This window comes from Myotis daubentonii, chromosome 6, assembly GCF_963259705.1.
Source record: "Myotis daubentonii chromosome 6, mMyoDau2.1, whole genome shotgun sequence".
Classification (NCBI taxonomy): Eukaryota; Metazoa; Chordata; class Mammalia; order Chiroptera; family Vespertilionidae; genus Myotis; species Myotis daubentonii.
In genome coordinates, this window is record NC_081845.1 from 27667989 (window position 1) to 27675776 (window position 7788).

The following is a 7788-nucleotide window of genomic DNA, read 5'->3' on the forward strand; positions in this document are numbered from 1 at the left end:
AATGCTGCCTTGACAAACTTTCGGACTGTTTTATTTAAAGAGATACTTTCCCACTTCATGCTGCACCATTTTATAGCTCTCCTGATGAGCACACAGCTCCATCTGGGGGTGAGGCTGGCAGGGAACATTTTCTGGGTGTCTCTGGTAACTTGGCCACCTGACTGTCATCTGTGTGCATCAATTCACTAGCTTTCTGATTCAACAACACTGAGGTGCTCCTGGAAGAGACTTCAGTAACACCACCAAGAATAACTCTAGTTATTGCATCTCATGGGATTCCTTTCAGGTCACTGGTGACATCATCATGGCCAATTCTAAAGGACACTGCTTAGGGATCCTAGAACCCTACACCTCATGATCAGCCAGTCTTTTCCTCCTATGTCCTGTTCCGGGACCATTTCTCTTCTCTGTTATTCATTCTAACTCTTGTTTACCTCAAAATTCTAATTTACATATCATTTTGTCAGCTATCCCCAAATGATATTTTTAGCTCTTTTTTCATTCTATAATTTTGTTTATAAAATTATGTCCACACTCATGTCTTCAAGTACCTGTACTACTTTGATGACTATTGAGTAGAAAGCCCTAACCTTTCTCTTGAGATTTACCCTGTTTGTATAATTGTGTCCTACTGAGTTTTGTTTGGGTATCTTAAAGGTTACTCACAGTTAATATGTCCCAAATTCTTCATCTGCTCCTACTAAACTATATCTATTTATTTATTTTTCCTACTTTGGAACTTAAATATCATCTTCCTTTTCCTTTTTTTCCAACCCTAACAACCCTAATCAATCAACAACTGCTGCCAATTCTAGGTCCTCAAATAGTCTCAAATCTGCCCTTTATCTTCACCACCATAACCATAGTTATGTTCTTATGTTTGACTGCCTGGAAAACTGCAGCAGCTTTCTAATAACCAGTTCCTGATATTTAATATATCTTTTCAACTGCAGAGTAATTGTTCCAAATAGGTAAGTAAGTTATATTATCTTCCTAAAATTATAAAGTCTTCCCCATTTCTGTACCTACAACCTGATTGAGTGGTTAATGTTATAACTTGGCTTCAATGCTGGATTCTCCAGTGATTGGTTGGTGAATTTGGTCAATATACTTAACCCCTCCATGCCTCATTTCTCTTAAAATGACATTACTATTGGGCTTATAGTACTGGGAGAATAAAATTAATTTATACAAATCCGCAGCACAACTGTGGGCACATGGTAGTACATGATAAACATTAATTGTAGCCACCTTATCACCACTATTATCAATATCATTATTATAATCATCATAGGGAAAAAGGCAATGGCATGGCATTTAAGACATTTCATATCTACTCTTTTTGCCTTTTCAGCTTCACATCCCCCATAAATAAACCCTTAAAACACATGCTAGCTCTCTCTTGTCCTTGAAGACATTTCATTCTGTTCAAATGGGATGCATATTCATCCTGCTACTCTTCTTATCATACCTTCCCTTTATTTGCCTATAAAAACTACAATTTATCCTCCAAGCCATCATTCAAATTCATTTTGGGAAACCTTCTCTCATGCACACACAGGTAGTCAAGCACTCTTTTTCTCTCACACATATGGATACAGCAATACATATTTCTAATAATGGATTGTTTCATTCTTATTCCTTTTGTCTTTCTTATAGGGTTATGAAGGTGTTAAAAGACAGAAATTGAGCTTTATTCAGATCTCTAGTGCTTTGTAGAGTGTCTGGAATATCATAGGCACTTAAAATTATTTTTAAATAAGTGGTATACACTCACTAGTTATTCCTTATGAATTAACTGTTTGAAATAAGCATATTTTTATTATTATAGCAGAGAATCTAGGTGAGCTTTAGAGAGAGCTTTGATTTAATGCTCTCTTTCTCTGTTATAGTCATGCTCTGCTGATCTCCTTTTTTGCGACTCACATTTGTTCAGTTATCAAATGTAGAGTCTGTCTAAAATGCTTTGGAAATCTAGCACTTTATTTCTTTCTTCATCCCAACTCATCAGTTTTTGCCCAGCTGCTAATGTTATGTTCCTAAAAGGAAATCTGACACTGTCCTTCCTCTGCTTACAAATTCTTTAGAACAGGTGAAAATCTAGTTCTGAGTGCAAAGCAATCTATCTCCAGAAACTTTTATATTCTATCTATAGCAATGTTCTTCAGTCTTATTTCCATCATTTACCCTAAGCTACTCTCAACTCTTTGCATCTGGTATCACTGGCTAAAACCAAAGTCTGTTACTCTTCTTCATCTTTGTATGCACCCTTACATTTGCCTAATTTCCCCTTCATTCACTTTGGGTATACTAGTTGTATATTTCATATCAGTTCAAATAGTACATTATTTCTTCTTTCATTATTCACTCTTTAAATGCATCATTGCAGAATAACTATCTTCAATTTCTTGTGTTGGTACACCTCTCCATTTTTCCACATCTTTACCATATCCTTCTTATCACAATACCCTCCCCACCATCATACCCAGGCCTAGCTCATTCAGTAAACCCTAAGCCTATCTCTCTCTCCATCCATAATTCTTCCCTCTGATCTTTTGTTTTGAAATTCATTTTCTCCTGCTCATCATGGACCTCGCTCTATCAGCTATACTTTTTCTTTGCTTTATTTTCAACTATATTTTTTCCTATTAGATTTTTCCAGGCAACATAAATATATACCTATACATTCTTAAGAAAACAAAAATTTTAAACCAAAATCTTTCTTCAATCCATAATCTATGTCTCTTTTTTTCACTACCATAGTTCTTGAACTATCAGTCAGCCTCAAAGTCTTTATTTCTTTCATCCCACCTTAGTTCTTAATCCAGTGAAAAAAATCCATCTTGTCACTAAATCAACTTTCATCAAGACTGCCAAAAATGTGTTTATTGTAAATACAATGGTTACTTATTTATCTTTAAAAAATCATTTTATTTAATTTTTTAATATTGATTATTCTCTGCTGAAACCATTCATTTTCTCTTCCCCTTGGCTTCCAGGACTCAAAGTTCTCTTGGCTTCGTGACTGTATTTTCTTGTTTTATTTCTTGAAGTCACATCCTTAACTTCTCTTATATTATGATTTTATTCCACCTTAACTCATCTACATAGATAGGTGTTTACAACTGATTTATAAAATATTTGAAAACCTCATCTCCTACAACGACTTTTAAATGACCGATTGAGACTTGTAACTTGCATAAGTCAAAGTACTTAAAGTTTAACATGATTAAAACAGAGCTTAATACCTTTTTTAACCCAAGCTTGCTCCTTTTTTTATACTTCCTATTTTGGTGATTGATCTAATTATTTATTCTTCCTCCCAAGAGACAACTTGGCATTCAGCCTGTATCCTATCATTCTCAGTATCTATATCCTGTTAATCTCCACATTCTGCTAATTCTAACTCTGTGTTATTGGTTATTTTCTCCCTTGTCTTTTCTTTCTTTTCACCTGAGTTTAGACACTCATCTTTCTTTCTGGATACCATCAACAGCACTTCAACTCATTTATCTGTCCGCAATATTCTTTTATTTGATATACTACACAGTCAAAAACAATTCTCTTTCAAAAATCATTTTGCCACTTTCCTGACTAAAGTTATTCTGCAACATGATTTTGCTTTAATCCCCTTAAATCTATTAAACATTTATGGAGAAAAGTGGTTGTTTCACACACCCTCCTAAGTTGTCCCTGTCAATACTTTCTCTACATCAAGTGCTTCTTTTGTGTTGTTCCCACCTATTTCCTGGCTCCCTCCATCTCTTGGTTGTACTTTCCTCCATTTGACCTTCAGCAACAGTCCATGTTACCAATAGGATGGCTTCTAGCAGGCCCTAGTCTAGAATAGAATAGATTCAAACCCAGATTCTTCTTGGTAACATTTGTGCAAATGTTGAGGGTCACTGTATACGAATTCATTTTGTTTCTATGCCCATCCCTGAATCAATTAGTATAACTGGGCTGCTGGGATTATAGGCCTGGATAATATACTCACTATTGAAAGTCAGTCACTGTAGGTCGGAGGATATAATGCAGTGATGGTTTGGCTGAAGGCACTATATATTCCTTTGGAGTTTAGATGGAGCACTACTTGGACCATGGATTGATAGGGCAGGAAAGTGGACTCCAGTGTAAATTGAGGTGTTATTATGAAAGGAAGTAGAAATCTCTCAAACTAATCCTAATCTTGGATTGGTCAAACACAATTAACACGTTTCTGATGCCTTTTCCTTTTCTTAATTTTTTTATTCTGATCTCTGGCTTCTAGCTTGGGTTGGATGATCCAAATCTATGTCTCTACAATCTGTGCTCAAATATATAATATGTTGTTGTTAGTTGTAAGCCACACTATTAATGGCAGAGGGCTGCTAGCACATGGTCCAGTGCCTGTCATAAATTTGGCACTCAATAAATGCTTGAGTAACCTATGGAATTAATAAATGAATACCATAGTTCAGGTCTTTGGGGTAAGCTTAAAAACAGAAGCCTCTCTAACTGCTTCAAAATTAGTTGTTCTATCCTTTGTACAGATTTTTAAAGGGATTTATCTATTTACATACTTGTATGTATCACTGGAATGGACTTTATTAATCTTTGAGCAAATATACTTTGCTTGATAATGTTTGGTGAAAAATGAATGAATATGTGAGTTAGTGAATAAATGAATGATGAATGGAGAGTAATTTACTTCCTCAGCTCTCCTGTGCCTCATTACACCCAATGGATTCAGACAGGAAAGATTAAGCAAGAATTCCATCATTGTGCAGTTGAGAAACTAGAAACCCTGGAAAAGCCAAATTACATTTGTCATGGAACTTTCTTCCTGACCTTGACAATGACAGAATAGAATTTAGGCCTCTGACTCTTCATGCAGAGTTACTTTTGCTGAGTTGCATTGTCTGAATTCATACTCAAGCATCTCAATTTTCACTTACACATTGGAAAATTTTGGCTGTTTTGAGTAAGAGAATCAGGATACATAGTGATTTCTCTAAAGGACATACAGTGTCTAATACACTTCCCTTTAACTTCCTATTATGCACCTTCAATTTAAAAGGTAGAAAGAGAATTTTATTTGCTAGACTCAAGTATGACACATTTAATTTTTAATTATTTAGGTTTTAAGTATTATAAAAACTATTGCCTGTGTGTTATATACTGCTTATTAAAAAGAGACAAATCCACATGCAGAAATAGAAGACGTAAATCAATACACAAGCATTTGTTTTTATTTAAATGTCAACTCCAAAATCATCCATTTTCCTCACGTTTTCACATAGTGAGAAATTATGACTATTTCTGGTTCCTGCCAGTAACATTTGTAATATTCCTAAATTCAAAAGACACATTGGCTTGCACATAATAAACACTTAATAAAGATTTGCTGGACTGAGCTAAATATTAAATCCTAAAATCTCTCCATCCTTTTTTCTTCTTCTTTTAAACCTCACTTTTAAGCTCTTGTTTTTATCTTCACTTTTGAACTTCTTTTACTTTTGCTAGTTTGTGACCTTGGATAAGACCTTCCTTAATGAGTCTTAGAGTTTACTCTGTTAAATGGGGAAAGTAATTTATTCCACACATTTGAGTATATAACTCTACATAATTCATTGTGTTAGGTATTATGGGATACCAGTTAATGAGACAAATATAGCTATAACTACATTATATCTATATCATCTATAGTCATCTATACTAGTATATTGCTTGATAGATCAATCAATACTTATACAGAGATATGTATTTGTCCATCCCAAAAAACTTTTCAGCCCATTGAGAAAGGCAACTATTCATAATGTTATTTTATAAATTTAATAAGTTTAAAAAGAAGTGTGAAGTTCCATAGGAATATTTAACAGGGATGAGGAATTTAGTCAATGGGAAGGAAAAGCTTCCCTAAGAAATTGGTGGAAATGGGTAGTTTTTATTTTTCTGGACAAAACCCCCAAGCATAACATTATGTTACATTTTCTACTAAGGCTGAAAATTTAGAGACTAGTTCTCTATATTATCTGGATCTGATACAGTAAAACACTATTTGTTTTAGTTTTCATTTGATATTTAGAGTGTTTGTATATGTGGATGTTTCTCTAATGTACATCTGCTCCAGTAATTCATATTTAGATTTTTATTTAAGTACTTGTAGTGCTTATCTAAGGCAGATAGTTAAGTGAAATCAGTAGTTTACATTACCTAATTTCTGCTGATCTATAATTCAGTTTTCTAGGAAAATATAATTTTAATAATATAGAGTATACTAAGAAACATCTGTTGTCTTCCACCTTTATTCTGAAGGAGCCCTACATTTTAATCTAATATATATATAATATTAAATCCTAAAGACCTTTGAGATAATCTGCCTTCGTCATTTTGCTGGTATTTTTTTTCTAATATATTCTGGAATATTAGGGTTGCCCATTCTTGTGATATTATTCAGGCTCTAAAATTATCTTTAAAAAACTGTGGTCAGGCTCTAAAGTCTTTTTATTTTGAAAATTTAAATTTTTTTATTTTCAGGCTTAGAGAGTTTATGTGACTTCCCCAAAGCTATAAAACCCAGAATGGTGGTTGGGATTCCAACCTGTGTCTTGGCTATTCAATTACTTCCAGAGTGTGTGCCCACAGCAGTGTTTCCACTCCTCAGATCCTAGATCCCCCCCTTTGAAATAATTTTAAATCAAAACAAGTTGTAAAAAAAATTATAGAGGTTGTATGTACCTTTCATCCAGTTTTTCTCCAATGATTACATCTTACATAACTATAGTAAATGATCAAAACCAGGAAAGAGGAATTGGCAAGAGGGATATGTATGCTTGTATGCTATGCCATGTTATCACATCTGTATATTTGTGTAGCCACCACCCTGTCAAAATACAGAGCTATTCCATCACCACAAAGAACTCTGCCATGCTATACCTTTTATATTCATCCGTGAACTCTGGCAACCACTAATCTGTTTTCGATTTTTATAATTGTGTCATTTTGACAATGTTATATAAATGGAATCACACAGTGTCTGTCTGACTTTTGACACTGGCTTTTTTCACTCAAGGCCTTTGAGATCCATCCCAATTTTTGCACGCGTCAATAATTTGTCCCTTTTTAATATTGACTAGTATTCTATGGTATGTATTTTCCTCAGTTTGTTTAACCAGCTACCAATTAAGGGATACTTTTGTTGTGTAGAGATTTGGGCTATAAAAAATAAAACTGCCCTAGGACCCCGTTTTAACTTAATCACTTTAAAGGCTTTATTTCCAAATACATTCACATTCTGAGGTACTCAGGGTTAGGACTTCAACATATAAACTTGGGGAGACACAACAGCCCACACAGCCCTGGTTCCTATCCTAGCCTTATCTGATACCACCCAGCACAGGGGATAAATACGCCTAGAAGAGCCTGGCATCTAGGCTTTCCACTTGGCCTTCGCTGGTGGCATTGGGGCTGGAGGCCACAGATTTTTACAACTTTTATTGTCTAACAGTTTTCTCTTTTGCTAGGGCTTCCCTGGCTCTTTTTTCTCTCAAAAACTGACTTATGTTACAGCATAATTTTATCTGTACCTCTTGTTTTTTGGTCACCTACCTTTTCAAAACCAATTTTTGGACTAAAGGAAACCTCAGGGAACTCTCTTGTGTTTTTCTTCTGTTCCTGTAGTGCCGGGAGCCAGTCCATCCTTGCTGTTTCAAGGGACCTGGCCTATGTGGCATACTGTTCTTAAAATGTTTGCTCACCTTCTTGGCACTATGTGTTTTAACCAAGGTCACCTCTCTGAGAAAGGTT